Source organism: Oryx dammah, unplaced genomic scaffold (genome assembly GCF_014754425.2).
Source record: "Oryx dammah isolate SB20612 unplaced genomic scaffold, SCBI_Odam_1.1 HiC_scaffold_23, whole genome shotgun sequence".
Lineage (NCBI taxonomy): Eukaryota > Metazoa > Chordata > Mammalia > Artiodactyla > Bovidae > Oryx > Oryx dammah.
The window spans coordinates 76096213-76117382 of NW_024070207.1; the positions used below are offsets into that span (position 1 = coordinate 76096213).

At 36.9% G+C, this 21170-nt stretch overlaps 1 long non-coding RNA gene across 1 annotated transcript in view; it reads right to left on the reverse strand.

Moving 5' to 3' along the window:
- Positions 1-15169: 15169 nt before the first annotated feature.
- The window catches only part of LOC120882046, a 1026567-nt gene continuing 1020566 nt past the window's right edge, over positions 15170-21170 (reverse strand). Inside the window, exon 3 of the long non-coding RNA XR_005725409.1 lies at positions 15170-15373. This is a non-coding gene — a long non-coding RNA (uncharacterized LOC120882046). The remainder of the gene's footprint in view (positions 15374-21170) is intronic.

Below are 21170 nucleotides of genomic sequence, written 5' to 3' on the forward strand. Positions count from 1 at the left end.
ACTGAACCCATAACTTGACAGTCAAAATTCACTCATTCCACAATATTTGTTGTGTGCCTACTATGTGCGCACATTACAGACACAGCAGTCAACAAGACAGATTTAATCTCTTTCCTGGTGGAGGATATAGTCTGGCAAGAGATGATAAGACACTGAACAAATAATTACAAGTGCAGCTGTTAAGTGCAGAGTGCCATATGATCAAATAACTGGGAGTTTCTGACTTTGTCTTGGAGGATGAGCAGCAAAGAAGCCTTCCCCGAGGATGTGTGTATGTGTGTGTGTGTGTGTATGCATGTATGCCTGTGTCCATCAGGTCATGATCTTTCTAAAGGAATTGCATTTTCACAATATGAACATTTTGGATTCTGCTGTGGCAGGCATTCTAGGAGAAAAAGTTGCCATAATTGAACTTCAGAAACAGAAATATATTTGAAAAGTTCCAAAGATTAAATAAATTTATCTTTGTTTTAGGGGACAGTGGCCTACATAAGGCAGAAAGTCCAAATAACATGGTAGTTAAAGCCCCTAAAACTTTGGACAAATCATGTAACCTATGAATCACCTTTCTTTCATTTATAAAATTGGAATCATGTGTATACTGTGAATATTAAAATTAAATTAATTATATAATTCATGTAAAGTAGATAGCAGTTATATAATTTGTATGAAATGCTAGTATTTTGATAATGATGATGATGAGGGCTAATAGCAGGAGATGATATTGGAGATGATAGATTGGGCCCATGAATGCCAAATTGTGATTTTGGAACATTATTCTCTCAGCACTGGGAAACCGCTGAGAAGTTTAAACAAATGCAATCTGACAGAAGTTTCTGAACTGCAATGCCATTTAGAATATATTGGGTATAAGGAGTTTCCATAATTCCAAACATGAGTACAAAATCATCACACACACACAACACATACACAAACCCATAATAAAACAATTGATCTTTGATTTTTCCCCCAAGATACAGATCTCTAGAAAACCCATCTTGTCCAAAATTTTCCCTCTGGATCAGAGGACCTGTAATAGACATTATTGGTTGCCTACTTAATATCTTTACTCCACTTTGCACACACTTGGTATTACTTTTGTATCCATCTCTTTCTCCAAGCACTCTTGGGCCTCAGAAGAAGCCAACCCAACCTCAGCTCCCACCCTAACCTAAACTTCAGCTCCAGGGCTAGAACAGACTAGTCTGTGGGTCTTACCCCTCTTGCTATAAATATTTGATTCAGAGACCTAAGCCTAAGCCAGTAAACACAGGCCATTCTCCTATCCATAATTGTTGGCCCAGGAATTAATATGTAAGCCAATTCAGGCCATTTAAATGTAAGGAGAGTTTTACTGGAGACTTCTAAGAAAGACAAAAAAATTCCAGCCATGATTATACTCTTTTTTAGACCTTTCAGTATGTGCTGGAAGTGCTACTCCATTTTGCCACTATGAGAAAATACAAATTGAAAAGTGTGTCAACATACAGAGTATACAGCTAAGAAACATATGGATAAACAGAAAATGTTCCCAAAAGACCCAAATTTCTAGACTGGGTCATTGGTGCTGCTACTGACAAGAATGGGAAAAGATGGCTGTCTATTATAAAGGATATCAAATCATGTGTAAAGTCAGTGTGAAGAGTAAAAGTGAATACATTGGAGGAAATAAAGATGAATATTAGGAGAAGCTGTATCTCAGCAGAGTGGGAATGTTCAACAGACAATAGTGCCTTATCTGCTCCAGGTTATAAGGCCTCTGAAGATGTACACATGAATGGCATGGTCCTAAATCTTAAGGAGAGTGGGTTGTTTTCAAATCAAGTGAGAACAGGTCAAGTATACAAACAAATATAATACAGACTAATGAGTGTTTTGATGGGGGTAAGCAGGAACAAGAGAAGAGTGAGTTGACTCAGCTTGTATTACAGCTGAGTCAACTAGTTATAATAGAATATTCCAAAAAGGCAATGCTGGTTAGTAGAAAAATAGTGTATCTCACATTTGGGAAGTTGAAGAAACAGCCGTAGTATTGGGGTAGAATACCGAGTGGCCAAATTTGCAAAGTTTTTATGACCAAATTATGCCATTGTAGATAGTATTCTACAAAGCAGAAGTGACAGGTTAAATTTCAAGATTCGTTTGTAATTTGTATGGATGTCATCAACAAATATTTATTGATCTAGGTCCTATATGAATGCTTATCCTTCCGTGAGTCAAAGCAGGCTAGGAAGCAGAAGAGAACCAAATAGTGTGATCAGTGTTCTGAGAGAGAGGAGAACAGGGCACTGTGGGATCCCTGGTAACTTGTATAGCAATGGTACTTTCTTACATTTCCCATCATTCACATATATTGCCATGCCCTAGCACAGGTAAATTAAACTGTTCTTTTCCTAGACAAACCCTATACTCCTTGAAAGAAACCGAATACAAGTGCTGAAGAGTATTTCCTGAATTGGCCCATGGAATGATGGTTATTAACCTGTGATCTCAGCATCCCACAGATAATAACACATCCTAGAGAGCTACAACAATCAGGAAATAAGTTCAACTTACCTCTTGGGGATCTGACTGCTAATTCCAATAGCTGGAGTGGATATGGTTCCTGTATACAAAATCAGTGATAAAAATTACAAATCAGGACCAGATTTTTGAGTCTTAGGTTTCCCACTTGTAAAATGGCAGGGCTGGGATAGAGAGGGCACAGTCCTCACCTTGTCTATGGCAAAGATCTTTATCAATTTTGAGATAATGAAAGTAAAAGAATTTTTTATATAAGTTAGAGCATACTGAAAGCCCTTTAGTGGAGTTGATTCTACCTTCCCCACAGGGTTGTTTATAAGTTAGGTTAAAAAGCAGGTGCCAAAATAAGTTTTCCTTCCTATTTCTATCTACCAATCTGTCCTGTCAGGTCTACCTCCAAACCATATAATGAATCTTAATACTTCTTTCCAGCTCCTCTACTAACCCCTTCCAGACATTTTGGCCTAAGGCTCTGAGGCAAAGAATGCCCAGTTGTTGTTGTTGTTTTTTTAACATGTTTTGCTTTCCTTCTCATCACCCATTTAAACTATACTTACTAACCTCCCTTATTGGTACCTATAGTCATTTAATTTAATTATAGCAAGTGGAATATATGTAGAAATAATACATACCATTTATACTCTTTCAGCATAAAATTTTCCATACTTTTCCCTCATCTGCCATTTGGTAATTGAATTCTAGGAAAATCTTTAAAGCCATACTTTGAGCATGGCAGAACCTCTGTCAGCTTGAGTCCCTCAGTGACTGTGTGAAAACCAGTACCTCTTTCTATCACCACTTATTAAACTGTTCATTAGTAATAAACTCCTTTGCTTTATGTTACTGAGGTTTTAGGGAATATTATTCATTACCTTGCTGAAATACCTCCTTCCTCTATTCTCCCATACTTGCCAGGATTTCCCATCCTAGGCTTGTGCAATTTTCAAGATGAAATTGAGGGTTTCACATAAATCTTTCTTAAATTCCATCTGGCTCTATCTAGCCCATTATAATGCAGTTTCTGAACATCTTCTAATTCATTTGTTTGTATCTCCCTACCTCAGCTTGCCCTGCTTCATTTTATTCTCCAGGGCCAAATTTGTCTGCTACTCCAGGTATCTCTTGACTTTCTACTTTTGATTTTCAATCCACAATGATGAATAGAACATCTTTTTTTTTGGTGTTCATTCTAGGAGGTTATCTAGGTCTTCATAGAACTGATAAACTTCAGCTTATTCAGCATTAGTGGTAGGGCCATAGAATTACTTGAATTACTGTGATATTTAATGGCTTGATTTGGAAATGAATCAAGATATTTATATCATTTTTGAGGTTGTACCAAAGTACTGTATTTCAGAATCTTTTGTTGACTATGAGGGCTAACTGAATTCTGCCAAGAGAACGCACTGGTCATAGCAAATACCCTTTTTCAATAATACAAGAGATGACTTTACACAGGGACATCACTGAATGGTCAATATCAAAAATAAATTGATGGCATTCTCTGTAGCTGATGATGGAGAAGCTGTACACAGAAAAAACAAGAACTGGAGCTGAATGTAACTCAAATCATCAGCTTCTCATAGCAAAATTCAGGCTTAAACTAAAGAAAGTGAGGAAAACCACTAGGCCAGCCAGGTATGATTTAAATCAAATCTCCTGTCAATATGCATTGGAGGTAATGAATAGATTCAAGGGATTAGAGCTTGTAAACAGTGTGCCTGAAGAGCTATGGACAGAGGCCCATAATATTGCACAGGAGACAGCAAACAAAATCATCCTAAAGAAAAAGAAAAGCAAGAAAGCACAGTGGTTATCAGGAGAGGCCTTAAAAATAGCTAAAGAAAGAAGAGAAGCAAAAAGCAAGGGAGAAAGGGAAAGGTATATCCAAATAAATGTAGATTTCTAAAGAACAACCCAAGAGACAAGAAGGCCTTTTTCAGTAACAGTGCATAAAACTAGAAGAAAACAACGGAAAGGGATAGGCTAGAGATATCTTCATGAAAATTGGAGATATCAAGGGAACATTTTACCCAAAGATGGGCACAATAAAGGATAGAAATAGTATAGACCTAGTAGATCCTGAGGAGATCAAGAAGAAATGGAAAGAATACATGGAAGAACAGTACAAAAAAGATTTTAATTAACTATATTACTGATGGTGTGGTCAGCCACCCAGAGAAGAAATTCTGGAAAGTGAAGTCATGTGGGTCTTAGGAAGCACTGTTATTAATAAGCTAGTGGATATGACCAAATTTCAGTAGAACTATTCAAAGCCATAAAGGATGATGCCATTAAGGTATTGTATTCAATATGCCAGCAAATCTGGAAGACCCAGAAGTGGCCATAGGCCTGAAAATGGTCAATCTTCTTCCCAATTCCCAAGAAGAGTAGTACTAAATAATGTGCTAACCATTGGACAGCTGCACTCATCTCCCATGCTACTAAGGTCATACTTAAAATCCCACATGCTAGGCTTCAGCATTATGTAAACCAAGAACTTCCAGATGTCCAAGCTGGGTTTAGAAAAGGAAGAGGAACAAGAGATCAAATTGCCATCATTCGCTTGATCAAAGAGTTCAGTTCATTTCAATCACTCAGTCGTGTCCGATTCTTCATGACCCCATGGACTGCAGCACACCAGGCTTTCCTGTCCATCACCAACTCCTCGAGTTTTCTCAAATTCATGTTCATCGATTCAGTGATACCATCCAACTATCTCTTCCTCTGTCATTCCCTTCTCCTCTTGCCTACAATCTTCTCTAGCATCAGTGCTTTTTCCAGTGAGTCAGTTTTTCACATCAGATGACCAAAATATTCAGCTTTAACATCAGTCCTTCCAATGAATATTGAGGAATTATTTCTTTTAAGATTGACTGGTTTGATCTTCTTGCACTCCAAGGAACTCTCAAGAGAGTTCTCCATAACACAGTTCAAAAACATCAATTCTTTGGTGCTTAGCTTTCTTTATAGTCCAACTCTCACATCCATATATGACTACTGGAAAAACAATAGCTTTGACTAGATGTACCTTTGTCAGCAAAGTAATGCCTCTGCTTTTTAATATACTGTCTAGGTTGGTCATAACTTTTCTCCCAAGGAGCAAGCATGTTTTAATTTCATGGCTGCACTCACCATCTGCAGTGATTTTGGAGCCCAAGAAAATAAAGTCTGTCACTGTTTCCATCGTTTCCCCATCTGTTTGCCATGAAGTGATGGGACCAGATGCCATGATCTTAGTTTTTTTTTTTAATTTAAATTTATTTATTTTAATTGGAAGCTAATTACTTTACAATATTGTATTGATTCTGCCACACATCAACATGAATCCTCCACCGGCATACACCTGTTTCCCATCCTGAACCCCCTTCCCACCTCCCTCCCAAAAGATGATAATGATAACCCTGTATGCGAGACAGCAAAAGAGACACAGATGTATAGAACAGTCTTTTGGACTCTGTGGGAGGGGGAGAGGGTGGGATTATTTGGGGGAATGTCATGGAAACATGTATAATATCATATAAGAAACAAATTGCCAGTCCAGGTTCAATACAGGATCCTTGGGGCTGGTGCACTGGGATGACCCAGAGGGAGGGATCTTAGTTTTTTGACTGTTGATTTCTAAGCCAACTCTTTCACTCTCCTCTTTCACTTTTATCAAGAGGATCTTTAGTTCTTCTTCCATTTCTACCATAAGGGTGGTGTCACCTGTATCTGAGGTTATTGATATTTATCCCAACAATTTTGATTCAAGCATGTGCTTCATCCAGCCAGGCATTTTGCATATAAGTTAAATAAGCAGAGTAACAATATACATCCTTGACGTACTCCTTTTGCAATTTGGAACCATTCCATTGTTCCATGTCTGGTTCTAAGTGTTGCTTCTTGACCTGCATACAGATTACTCAGGAGGCAGGTAAGGTGGTGTAAGGCAGGTAAGGTGGTGTAAGGCAGGTAAGGTATTCCCATCTGTTGAAGAATTTTCCACAGCTTGTTTTGACCCACACAGTCAAAGGCTTTGGTATAGTCAATAAAGCAGAAGTAGATGTTTTTCTGGATTTATCTTATGATCCAACAAATGTTGGCAAGTTGATCTCTGGTTCCTCTGTCTAAATCTAGCTTGAACATCTGCAAGTTCTTGGTTCATGTACTATTGAAGCCTGGCTTGGAGAATTTTGAGCATTACTTTGCTATTGTGTGAGATGAGTGTAATTGTGAGGTAGTTTGGACGTTCTTTGGCTTTGCCTTTCTTTGGGATTGGAAAGAGAAAGCTAGGGAACTCCAGAAACACACGTACCTTTGTTTCATCGACCATGCCAAAGCCTTTGTGTGGATCATAATAAACTGTGGACAGTTCTTAAAGAGATGGAATACCAGACCATCTTACCTGTCCCCTGAGAAACCTGTATGCAGATCAAGAAGCAAAAGTTAGAACCCTGTATGGAAAAATTAACTAGTTCTTGATTAGGAGGAGAACAGGGCTATCTGCTGTTTGTTTACTATATTCACTGAGCACATCATGAGTAATGCCAGGCTGGGTGAGTTACAAGCTGGAATCAAGATAGACAGGAGAAACTTCAACAACCTCAGATATGTGGATAATACCACTCTAATGTCAGAAAGTGAAGAACAACTAAAGAGTCTTTTAATGGGGGTGAAGGAGGAGAGTGAAAGCTGCTAAAAACTAAATATTAAAAAGCTGAGATCATGGCATCTAGCCACATTACTTCATGGCAAATAGAGGTGGAAAAGTTGGAAGTAGTTACAGATTTCCTTTTCTTGGGCAGTAAAATCACTCTGGATGGTGATTGCAGTCATGAAATCAGAAGACTATTGATCCTTGGCAGAAAAGTTATGACAAACCTAGACAGTGTGTTGAAAAGCAGAGACATTACCCTGCTGACAAAGATCCATATAGTTAAGGCTATGGTCTTCCCAGTGGTCATGTACAGTTGTGAGAGCTGGACCATAAAGAAAGCAGAGAGCTGAAGAATTGATGCCTTTGAACTATGGTGCTGGAGAAGACTCCTGCAAGTTCCTTGGACAGCAAGGAGAGCAAACCAGTCAATCCTAAGGGAAACCAATCCTGAATACTCATTGGAAGGGCTGATGCTGTAGCTGAAGCTCCAGTATTTTGATCACCTGATGCAAAGAGCTGACTCATTGGAAAAGTCCCTGATGCTGGAAAAGATTGAGGGCAGAAGGAGAAGAGGGCATCAGAAGATGAGATGGCTGGATGTCATAACCAATGCAATGGACATGAACTTGGGCAAACTTCCAGAGTTGGTGAGGAACAGGGAGGCCTAGCATGCTGCAGTCCATGGTGGCAAAGAGTAGGACAAGACTGGGTGACTGAATAACAGCACCTGTTGTGATGTTCAACTAGATTCCTCATGAAAGTGAAAGTGAAAGTGAAGTCACTCAGTCGTGTCCGACTCTTTGCGATCCCATGGACTGTAGCCTACCAGGCTCCTCAGTCTATGGAATTTTCCAGGCAAGAGTACTGGAATGGGTTGCCATTTCCTTCTCCAGGGGATCTTTCCAACCCAGGGATCGAACCTGGGTCTCCCGCACTGCAGGCAGACGCTTTACCGTTTGAGCCACCAGGGAAGAAAGGAATTTGTAAAAATGTTGAATAAGTTCAGGATAAGGGCCAACATCTGCAGCACATACTTTATAGCACTATACCTAGATTGACACAGTTGACTCTTTACTTGGTTATGAGGCTACAGTCATTCACAGGTCTCCTAAATATACTGTTATCTCCTTTATTTCTCAGTAATATCTATAGGGTTATCAGTTGATACTTTATCTAACATTGGGCCAAAATTGAGACACCTGCTGGTATAAGATTATATTGAACTTTCAATCTGGTAATCCTAGTAATAAGAAATAAATCAGTTAAATCTAGCATGACATGCATAGGAAGTCCATACTGGCCCTTTATACTGATCACTTACATTTTTAACCTTTCAAAACAGTCACATATTTAGATCTCAAAATTAGTTTGATTGAATTACAGCAGTGACCTGCTAGTCAGGAGCCTAGGTTCTAATTTTGCAATCTCTATCTAATTGTGTGACCTTGAACAAATAATTTCATTTCTGCATCCTCAAGTTGTGGAATGCATTGGCTAGAATGCATAATTTCTAAGTCTTATTATTTTTTAAATGGATTATAATCACTTTACAATTTTCTGTTAGTTGCTGATGTAGAACAAAGTGAATCAATTATATATATACATATATATACATATATATATACATACATATTATATATATACATATATCCCCTCCCTCTTGAATCTTCCTTCCACTTCCCTTTGCCACCTCTCTAAGTCATCATAGATCATCAAGCTGAGCTCCCTGCACTACACAGTACCTTCCCACTAGCTATCTATTTTTTAATTAAAATATATTTGCTTTACCGAATTTTGTTGTTTTCTCTCAAACCTCAGCATGAATCAGTCATAGGTATACATATGTCCCCTCACTCTTGAAACTTCCTCCAATTTTTCTCCCCATCCCACCACTCTAGGTTGGTACAGAGACCCTGTTTGAGTTCCCTGAGACATTCAGCAGATTCCCATTAGCTATCTATTTTATATATGGTAATGTAAGCTTCCGTGTTACTCTCTATATACATCTCACCTTCTCCTCCCCTTTACCCATGTCCATAAATCTGCACTCTATGTCTGTTTGTCCATTGCTGCCTTGCAAATAAATTCTTTGGTACCATCTTTCTAGGTTCCATATATGTGTGTTAGTATTCGATATTTATCTTTCTCTTTCTTAATCACTTCACTGTGTATAAAAGGCTCTAGGTTCGTCCACCTCATTAGAAATAACTCAAATGTGTTCCCTTTTATGGCTGAGTAATATTCCATTGTGTATATGTATCATAACTTATTTTGTTTTTGTAGTTTTTAATTTATTTATTTATTTTAATTGGAGGCTAACTACTTTACAATATTGTTGTGGTTTTAGCCTTACATTAATATGAATCAGCCATGGGTGTACATGTGTCCCACCATTCTGAACTCCCCTCCTACCTCCCTCCACACCCCATCCCTCTGGGTTGTCCCAGAGAACCAGCTTTGGGTGCCCTGCTTCATGCACTTAACTTTCACTGGTCATCTGTTTTACATAGGGTAGCATATAGGTTTCAATGTTATTCTCTCACATTGTCCCACCCTCACCTTCTCCCACATAGTCCAAATGTCTGTTTTTTACATCTGTGTCTCTTTTGCTGTCTTGCATATAGGGTCACTATTACAATCTTTCTAAACTATATATTTTTATATATATATATATATATATTAATACACTGTATTGGTGGTCTCTTTCTGGCTTAGTTCACTCTGTATAATAGGGTCCAGTTTCTTCCACCTGATTAGAACTAACTCAAATGTTTTTTTTGTAGCTGAGCAATATTACATTTTGTATATGTACAGCCACTTCCTTATCCATAGGTTGCTTCAATGTCCTAGCTATTGTAAACAGTGCAATGAACACTGGGAGACATGTGTCTCTTTCAATTCTGGTTTCCTCAATGTGTATGCCCAGCAGTGAGATTGCTGGGTCGTATGGCAGTTCTATTTCCAGTTGCTTAAGGAATGTTCACACTGTTCTCCATAGTGGCTATACTACTTTGCATCCCCACCAACAGTTTAAGAGAGTTCCTTTTCCTCCACACCTTCTCCAGCATTTACTCTTTGATGGAAACCATTCTGAACTGGCGTGAGATGATACCTCATTGTGGTTTTGATTTGCATTTATCTGATAATGAGTGATGTTAAGGATCTTTTCATATGTTTGTTAGCCATCTGTATGTCTTTGGAGAAATGTCTGTTTAGCTCTTTGGCCCATTTTTTTATTGGGTGGTTTATTTTTCTGGTTTGAGCTTCATGAGATGCTTGTATATTTTTGAGATTAATTGTCACTTGCTACCTTTTCTATTGATTTTCCCATTCTGAAGGCTGCCTTTTCACCTTGCTTATAGTTTCCTTCGTTGTGCAAAAGCTTTTAAGTTCAGTTAGGTCTTATTTGTTTATTTTTGTTTTTATTTCCATTAATTTGGGAGGTAGATCATAGAGGGTCTTGCTGTGGTTTATGCCAGAGAGTGTTTTGCCTATGTTTTTCTCTAAGAGTTTTATAGTTTCTGGTTTTATAGTTAGATCATTAATCCATTTTGAGTTTATTATTGTGTATAGTGTTAGAAACTATTAATTTCATTCTTTTATAGGTGGTTGACCAGTTTTTCCAGTACCACTTGTTAAAGAGATAGCATTTTCTACATTGTATATTTTTGCCTCCTTTGTCAAAGATAGGATGTCCATAGGTGTGTGGATTTATCTCTGGGCTTTCTATTTTGTTCCATTGATCTTTATTTCTGTCTTTGTGCCAGTACCATACTATCTCGATGACTGTAGCTTTGTGATAAAGTCTGAGGTCAGGCAGGTTGATTCCTCCAGTTCCATTCTTCTTTCTCAATATTACTTTGCCTATTTGAGGTTTTTTGGGTTTCCATATAAATTTTGAAATTATTTTTTCTAGTTCTCTGAAAAATACTGTTGGTAGCTTGATAGGCATTGCATTGAATCTATATAGATTGTTTTGTGTGTTATACTCATTTTCATTGCATTGATTCTTCCAACCCCAAAACATGGTATATTTCTCCATCGTTTGTGTCATCTTTTATTTCTTTCATCAGTGTTTTCTAGTTTTCTCTATGTAGGTATTTTGTTTCTTTAGGTAAATTTATTCCTAAGTATTTTATTCTTTTCATCACAATCGTGAATGGGATTGTTTCCTTAATTTCTCCTTCTGTTTTCTCATTGTTAGTGTGTAGAAATGCAAGGGATTTCTGTGTATTAATTTTATATCCTGCAACTTTATTATATTCACTGATTAGCTCTGGTAATTTTCTGGTGGTGTCTTTAGGGATTTCTATGTAGAGGATCATGTTATCTGCAAACAGTGAGAGTTTTATTTCTTCTTTTCCAATTTGGATTCATTTCTTTTTCTTCTCTGATTGTTGTGGCTAAAATTTCCAAAACTATGCTGAATAGTAGTGGTGAGAGTGGGCACCATTGTCTTGTTCCTGATTTTAGTGGAAATGCTTTTAATTTTTCTCCATTTAGAATAATGCTTGCTGTTGGTTTGTCGTATATTGCTTTTATTATATTGAGGTATGTTCCTTCTATGCCTGCTTTCTGGAGAGTTTTGATCAAAAATCGGTGTTGAATTTTATCAAAGGCTTTCTCTACATCTATTGAGATATTCATATGGTTTTTACCTTTCAATTTGTTAACATAGTGTATTACATTGATTAATTTATAAATATTGAAGAATCCTTGCATCCCTGGGATAAAGCCCACTTGGTCATGATGTATGATCTTTCTAATCTGTTGCTGGATTATGTTTGCTAGGATTTTGTTGAAGATTTTTGCATTTATGTTCATCAGTGATATTGGCTTGTAGTTTCCTTTTTTGTCGCATCTTTGTCTGGTTTTGGTATTAGGGTGATGGTGGCCTCATGGAATGAGTTTGGGAGTTTGCCTTCCTCTGCAATTTTCTGGAATAGTTTGAGTGGGATAGGTGTTAGCTCTTCTTTAAATTTTTCGTAGAATTCACGTGTGAAGCCATCTGGTCCTGGCTTTTAGTTTGTTGGAAGATTTTGTCTACAGTTTTGATTTCTGTAGTTGTGATAAGTCCATTAATATTTTTTTATTTCTTCCTGGTTCAGGTTTGGAAGGTTATACTTTTCTAAGAATTTTTCTATTTCGTACAACTTGTTCATTTTATTGGCATATAATTGCTGATAGTAATCTCTTATGATCTTTTGTATTTCTGTGTTGTCGGTTGTGATTTCTCCATTTTCATTTCAAATTTTATTGATTTGATTCTTCTCCATTTTTTCCTTGATGAGTCTGGCTAATGGTTTGTGTGTTTTGTTTATCTTCTCAAAGAATCAGCTTTTAGGGGTTTTTGTTTTATTTATTTATTTTTTTAATTTTGCTATCATCTCCTTTGTTTCTTTTTTATTTATTTCTGTTCTGATTTTTATGATTTATTTCCTTCTACTAACTTTGAGATTCTTCTTTTTCTAGTTGCTTTAGATGTAAAATTTGGTTGTTTATTTCATGTTTCTCTCATTTCTTGAGATAAGCTTGTATTACTATGAACATCCCTCTAAGTACTGCTTTTACTGAATCTCATAGGTTTTGAGTTCTCGTGTTTTCATTTTCATTTGTTTCTATGCATAGTTTTATTTTCTCTTTGATTTCTTCTGTGATCTGTTGTTTATTCAGAAGTGTGTTGTTTAGCCTCCATAAGTTTGTATTTTTAATAGCTTTCTTCCTGTAGTTGATATCTAATCTTACCACATTGTGATTGGAAAAGATGCTTGAAATGATTTCAATGTTTTTTAATTTACCAAGGCTCGATTTATGGCCTAGGATGTGATCTATCCTGGAAAATGTTCAGTGTGCACTTGAAAAAAAAGGTGAATTCTGTTGTTTTTGGCTGAAATGCCTGATAGATATCAATTAGGTGTAACTGGTTCATTGTATCATTTAGAGCTTGTGTTTCCCTGCTAATTTTGTGTTTGGTTAGTCTATCAATAGGTGTGAGTGGGGTATTAAAGTACCCCACTATTAATGTGTTACTGTTAATTTCCTCTTTTATACTTGTTATCATTTGCCTTGCATATTGAGATGCTCCTATGTTGGTTGTATGTCTTCTTCTTGGGTTGTTATATAATTGTTATATCTTTTTCTTGGATTAATACTTTGATCAAGTGTCCGTCTTTGTCTCTTATCACGATCTTTATTTCAAAGTCTATTTTATCTGATAAACTGCTTTCTTTTGGTCCCCATTTGCATGAAATATATTTTTCCAGCCCTTGACTTTCAGTTTGTGTGTGTCCCTAGGTTTGAGGTGGGTCTCTGGAAGACCGCATATATAGGGGTCCTGTTTTTGTGTCCATTTGGCCAGTCCTTTTCTTTTGGTTGGAGCATTTAACCCACTTACATTTAAGATGATTATTGATAAGTATGATCCTGTCACCATTTACTTTGCTGTTTTGGGTTCATTTTTTATAAATCTTTAATGTCTTTCCTGTCTAGAGAAGATCCTTTAACATTTGTGGAAGAGCTGGTTTGGTGTTGCTGAATTCTCTGAGCTTTTGCTTGTCTGTAAAGTTTTTGATTTTTCCTTCATATCTGAATGAGATCCCTGCTGGGTACTCTTGGTTGTAGGTTTTTCTCTCCATCACTTTAAGTATGTCCTGCCATGCCCTTCTGGTCTGGAGAGTTTTTATTGAGAGATCAGCTATTATCCTTATGGAGATGCCCTTGTGTGATAGTTGTTGCTTTTCACTTGCTGCTTTTAATATTTGCTGTTTGTGTTTGATTTTTGTTAGTTTGATTAATATGTGTCTTGGGATGCTTTGCCTTGGGTTTATCCTGTTTGGTACTCTCTGGATTTCTTTCACTTGGGTGGCTATTTCCTTCCCCACATTAGGGAAATTTTTGACTATTATCTACTCAAGTATTTTCTAATGCCCTTTCTTTCTGTCTTCTTATGGGACACCTATATTTCAAATTTTGGGGCATTTAGTATTGTCTCAGGGGTCTCTGAGAGTGTCCTTATTTCAAATCTTTTTTTTTCTCTCCCTCTGCTTCATTTATTTCCACCATTCTATCTTCCTCCTCACTTATCCTCTTTTCTACCTCAGTTATTATACAGTTGGTTCCTTCCAGAGTGCTTTTGATCTCAGTTATTGCATTACTCATCATTGATTCATTCTTCTTTATTTCTTATAAGTCCCTGTTAAACATTTCTTGCACCTTCTCAATCCTTGTCTGTAGTCTATTTATCTGTAGCTCCATTTGGTTTTCAATATTTTGGATCATCTCTACTATCATCATTCTGAATTATTTTTCAGGTAGACTCCTTCTCTCCTCCTCTTTGGTTTGGTTTTATCATGTTCCTTCACCTGCTGAATATTTATCTGCCTTTTCAATTTGTTTACATTGCTGTGTTTGAGGTTTTTGTTTCTGCAGCATGGAAGTTCATTCATGGTTCCTCTTAATTATGGAGTCTGCTCCCTCTGGATGGGGTTGGACTAATGGTTTGTCAAGGTTTCCTTGTTGGGGGAGCTTGTGTCTGTCTTCTGGTGGGTGGAACCAGATCTCATCTCTCTGGAGTGCAATGAAATGTCCAGTATTGAGTTTTGGGGTGTCTATGGGTTTAGCATGGCTTTGAGCAGCCCGTGTTTTAATATTCAGGATTGTATACCTGTTTTGCTGAAAAATTATTGTGGTGTGTCTTGCACTGGATCTTTTTGGCTCTAGGCTGGAGCTTGGTTTCATTGTAGGTGTGGAGACTTTTGGGTGAGCTCTTTCCTATTAATTTTCCCTGGAGTCAGGGATTTTCTGATGTTCTAAAGATCTAGAGTTAAGACTCCTGCCTCTAGCTTTCAGCCCTCCTCTTACAGTAGCCTCAAAACTTCTCCATTCATACAGTATAGAAAATAAACCCTCTAGGTTTATTGGTGAAACAATTCTCCAAAGCCAGGAACACCCAGAGAGGTTCAAAACATTATATAGAGACGAGAAGAGGGAGGCAGGAAATAAAGGTGTCCAGGAGGAGAAAAGGGGGCATCAAAAGGGGAGAGAGCAATCTAGCCATTAATCTAATCCCTAAGTGCTTTCCACTGCCTGGAACACCCAGAAAGATTCACATAACTATATAGAGAAGAGAAGAGGGAGGAAGGAGGTAGAGGTGACCTGGAGAAGAAAAGGGAGTCAAAAGGGGAGAAAGCAATCCAACCAGTAATCAAATCCCTGCTTTCAAAGAGACTGAGCTACCTTTCTGGGTGCCTGGTATCCTCAGCCAGTGTACAGAAGTTGTTTTGTCGAAGTTGCTCAGCATTCAAATGTTCTTTTGATGAATTTGTAGGGGAGAAAGTGGCCTTCCCATCCTATTTCTCTTCCATCTTGACACCTCCCTCTGTACCAGAACTTCTTTATCCATCCATCTGTCAATGGACATCTAGGTTTCTTCCATGTTCTAGCTATTTTAAAAAATCTGTTATATTTATTTATTTTACTTTACAAGATTGTGTTGGTTTTGCCATACAGTGACATGAATCTGCCATGGGTGTACATGTGTTCCCCATCCTGAACCCCCCTCCCACTCCTCTCCCCATCCCATCCCTCTGGGTCATCCCAGTGCACCAGCCCTGGGCACCCTGTATCATGTATCGAACCTGGACTGGTGATTCATTACACATGTGATAATTTACATGTTTCAATGCCATTCTCCCATATCATCCCACCCTCGCCCTCTCCCACAGAGTCCAAAAGACTGTTCTATGCATCTGTGTCTCTTTTGGTGTCTCTCATACAGAGTTATCATTACCATCTTTCTAAATTCCATATATATGCATTAGTATACTGTATTGGTGTTTTTCTTTCTGGTTTACTTCACTCTGTATAATAGACTCCGGTTTCATCCACCTCAGGAGAATGGATTCAAATTTATTCTTTTTAATGGCCGAGTAATATTCCATCATGTATATGTACCACAGCTTTCTTATCTATTTATCTGCTGATGGACATCTAGGTTGCTTCCATGTCCTAGCTATTATAAACAGTGCTGCGATGAACATTGGGGTATACGTGTCTTATTTGATTCTGGTTTCCTTGGTGTGTATGCCCAGCAGTGGGATTTTTAAGGAATCACTACACTGTTCTCCATAGTGGTTGTATTAGTTTGCCTTCCCACCAACAGTGTAAGAGGGTTCCCTTTTCTCCACACCCTCTCCAGCATTTATTGCTTGTAGACTTTTGGATTGCAGCCATTCTGACTGGCATGAAATGGTACTTCATTGTGGTTTTGATTTGCATTTCTCTGATAATGAGTGATCTTGAGCATCTTTTCATGTGTTTGTTAGCCATCTGTATGTCTTCTTTGGAGAACTATTTAGTTCTTTCACCTATTTTTTGAAAGGGTCATTTATTTTTCTGGAATTCAGCTTCAGGAGTTGCTTGTATATTTTTGAGATTAATTCTTTGTCCATTGCTTCATTTGCTATTATTTTCTCCCATTCTGAAGGCTGTCTTTTCACCTTGCTTATAGTTGCCTTTGTTGTGCAGAAGCTTGTAATTTTAATTAGGTCTCATTTGTTTATTTTTGTTTTTATTTCCAATATTCTGGGAGGTGGGTCATAGAGGATCCTGCTGTGGTTTATGTCGGAGAGAGTTTTGCCTGTTCTCCTCTAGGAGTTTTATAGTTTCTGGTCTTATGTTTATATCTTTAATCCATTTTGAGTTGATTTTTGTGTATGGTGTTAGAAAGTGTTCTAGTTTCATTATTTTACAAGTGGTTGACCAGCTTTCCCAGTATCACTTGTTAAAGAGATTGTCTTTTCTCCATTGTATATTCTTGCCTCCTTTGTCAAAGATAAAGTGTCCATAGGTGTGTGGATTTATCTCTGGGCTTTCTATTTTGTTACATTGATCTATACTTCTGTCTTTGTGAGAGTACCATACTGTGTTGATGACTGTGGCTTTGTAGTAGAGACTGAAGTTGGGCAGGTTGATTATTCCATGTCTATTCTTCTTTCTCAAGATTGCTTTGGCCATTTGAGGTTTTTTGTATTTCCATACAAATTGTGAAGTTTTTTGCTCTAGTTCTCTGAAAAATACCATTGGTAACTTGATAGGGATTGCACTGAATCTATAGATTGCTTTGGGTAGTATACTCGTTTTCACTATATTCATTCTTCTGATCCATGAACACGATATATTTCTCCATCTAATGTTCTAGCTATTGTAAATAGGGCTGCAATGAACATTGCGGTATATGTGTTTTTTCACTTTTGGTTTCCTGAGGGCATATGCCTAAGAGTGAGATTGATGTGTCATATGGTGGTTTTATTCCTAGTTTTTTAAGTAATCTCCTTACTGTCTTCCATAGTGCCTGTATCGATTTATTCCCAGCAACAATGCAAGAGCCTTCCCTTTTCTCCACACCCTCTCTCCAGCATTTACTGTTTGTAGACTTTCTGATGATGGCCATTCTGACCAGTCTAAGGTGATATCTCATTGCAGTTTTGAAATGCATTTCTCTAATAATGAGTGATACTGAGCATCTTTTCATGTGTTTGTTAGCCATCTGTATATCTTCTTTGGAGAAATGTCTGCTTACGTCTTTTTCCCACTTTTGATTGGGTTGTTTGTTTTTCTGGTATTGAGTTGTATGAGCTGCTTGTATATTTTGGAAATTAATCCTTTGTCAACTATTTCATTTGCTATTATTTTTCCCATTCTGAGGGCTGTCTTTTTACCTTGTTTATAGTTTCCTATGTTGTGCAAATGCTTTTAAGTTTAATTGGGTCCCTTTTGTATACTTGTGTATTTATTTCCTTTACTCTAGGAAGTGGATCATAGAGGATTTTGCTTTGATTTATGTCATTGAGTGTTCTGCATATGTTTTCCTCTAAGGGTTTTATAGGTTTGGGTCTTAGATTTAGGTCTTTAATAAATGTTGAGTGTATCTTTTTTGCATGGTGTTAGGAAGTGTTCTAATTTCATTCTTTTGCATGTAGCTGTCCAGTTTTTCTAGCACCATTTATTGAAGAGACTGTCTTTGCCTCATTGTATATTCTTGCTTCCTTTGTCAAAAATAAGGTACCCATAGGTGCAGGGTTTATTTCTGGGCTTTCTATCTTGTTCCATTGGTCTATATGTCTGTTTTTGTGCCAATACCATACTGTCTTGGTGACTGTAGCTTTGTAGTATAATCTGAAGTCAGGAAGGTTGATTTCTCCAGATCCATTCTTATTTTTCAAAACTGCCTTGGCTATTCAGGGTCTTTTATGTTTCCATATGAATTGTGGAATTTTTTGTTCTAGTTCTGTGAAAACTGTCTTTGGTAATTTGATAGGGATTGCATTGAATCTGTACAGTACATTTGGTAGTATAGTCATTTTCACAATATTGATTCTTTCTACCTAGGAACATGGAATATCTGTCCATCTATTTATATCATCTTTGAGTTCTTCCATCAGTCTCTTATAATTTTCTGTATATAGATAGCTCTTTTGTCTCCTTAGGTAGGTTTATTCCTAGATATCTTTTTGTTGTTGTTGTTGCATTGGTGAATGTGATTGATTCCTTAATTTCTCTTTCTGAAATTTCATTGTTAGTAAATAGAAATGCAAGTAATTTTTGTATTGATTTTGTATCCTGAGACTTTGGTAAATTCACTGATTAGCTCTAGTAATTTTCTGATAGTATCTTTAGGGTTTTCTACTTATAGTATAATGTCATCTGTAAGAGTGAGAGCTTTAGTTCTTCCCTTCACAGTTGAATTCATTTCTTTTTCTTTGATTGCTGTAGCTAGGACTTCCCAAACTATGTTGAATAAGAGTGGTGAGAGTGGACACCCTTGTCTTGTCCTTGATCTTAGGGGGGATGTTTTCAGTTTTTCACCATTGAGGATAATGTTTGCTGTGGGCTTATCATATATGGCCTTTACTATGTTGAGGTAGGTTCCTTCTATGCCCATTTTTTGAAGAGATTTAATCATAGATGATTGCTGAATTTTGTCAAAGGCTTTTTCTGCATCTATTGAGATTGTCATATGGTTTTTAACCTTTCAATTTATTAATATGGTGTATCACATTGGTTGATGTGTGTATATTATAGAATTCTTGCCTCCCTGGAATAAACCCAAATTGATCATGGTGTATGAGCTTTTTGATGTGTTGCTGAAATATGTTTACTAAAATATTGTTGAGGATATTTACATCTATGTTGATCCATAACATTGGCCTATAGTTTTCTTTTTTTGTGTGTTGTCTTTGTCTGGTATTGTTTTCAGGGTGATGGTGGCCTCATGGAATGAGTTTGGGTTTTCCTTCCTCTGACGTTTTTTGAAAGGATTTTAGAAGAATATGTATTAGCTTGTCTCTATATGTTTGATAAAATTCACCCATGAATAAATCTGGTCCTAGGTTTTTGCTTTTTAGATTTTTGCTCACAGTTTCAGTTTCAGTGCTTTAATTGGGTTGTTCATAATTTCTTCCTGGTTCAGTCCTGGAAAATTGAAGTTTTTTAAGAATCTGTCCATTTTTTCCCCAGATTACCCATTTTATTTCCATATAGTTGTTCATAATAGTCTCTTATAATCCTTTGTATTTCTGCATTGTCTGTTGTAACCTCTCCTTTCTCACTTCTAACTTTATTGATTTGATTCTTCTCTCTTTTTTGCTTGATGAATCTGGCTAAAAGTTTGTCAATTTTGTTTATCTTCTTAAAGAACCAACTTTTAGTCTTATTAATATTTACTATTTTTTTTCATTAACTTCTGCTCTGATCTTTATGATTTCTTTCCTTCTGCTAATTTTGCCTCTTTTTTTTTTTTGGTTGTTCTTTTCCCTCTTCTTTTATGTGTAACGTTAGGTTGTCTATTCAATATTTTTCTTGCTTCTTGAGGTAAGATTGCATTGTTATAAACTTCCCTCTTAGAACTGCTTTTGCTGCATCCTATAGGTTTTGAGTTGTGGTATTTTTATTATCATTTGTTTCCAGGAATTTTATGATTTCTTCAGTAACCTGTTGGTTACTTAGAAATGTATTGTTTAATCTCCATGTGTTTGTGTTTTTTACAATTCTTTTCTTGTAATTTATATCTAGTTTCATAGTGTTGTGGTCAGAGAACATGCTTGATACCATTTCAATTTTCTTAAATTTACTGAAGTTTGATTTGTGACTCAAGATGTGGTCTATCCTGGAGAATGTTCCATGTGCACTTGAGAAGGTGTATTCTTCTGCATTTGGATGGAATGTCCTGAAGATATCAGTGAGATTGGTGTCATCTAACGTATCATTCAAGACTTGTGCTACCTTATTAATTTTCTGATTTGATGATCTGCTCATTGGTGTATTACTGTGTTACTTTCAAATTTTCTCCTTTTGTGTCTGTCATTTTTTGTATTATGTATTGAGGTGCCCCTATGTTGGGTGCATAGATATTTACAACTCTTATGTCTTCCTCCTGGATTGATCCTTTGGTCATTATGTAGTGTCATTCCTTCTCTATTGTAATACTCTTTATTTTAAGGTCTACTTTGTCTGATATGAGGATTGCTACTCCCGCTTTCTTTTGCTTTCTTTTTTCATGGAATATCTTTCTCCATCCTGTTACTTTCAGTCTATATGTGTCTTTAGGTTTGAAGTGGGTTTCTTGTAGACTGCATATATATGGGTTTTGTTTTTGTATCCATTCAGCCAGTCTGTATTTTTTGGTTGCAGCATCTAATACATTTGCTTTTAAAGTAATTATTGATATATATGTTCCTAAGCCTTTTGACGAAAGTGAAAGAGGAGAGTGAAAAAGTTGGCTTAAAGCTTGACATTCAGAAAACGAAGATCATGGCATCTGGTCCCATCACTTAATGGTAAATAGATGGGGAAACAGTGGAAACAGTGTCAGACTATATTTTGGGGGGCTTCAAAATCACTGCAGATGGTGATTGCATCCATGAAATTAAAAGATGCTTACTCCTTGGAAGGAAAGTTATGATCAACCTAGATAGTATATTCACAAGCAGAGACATTACTTTGTCAACAA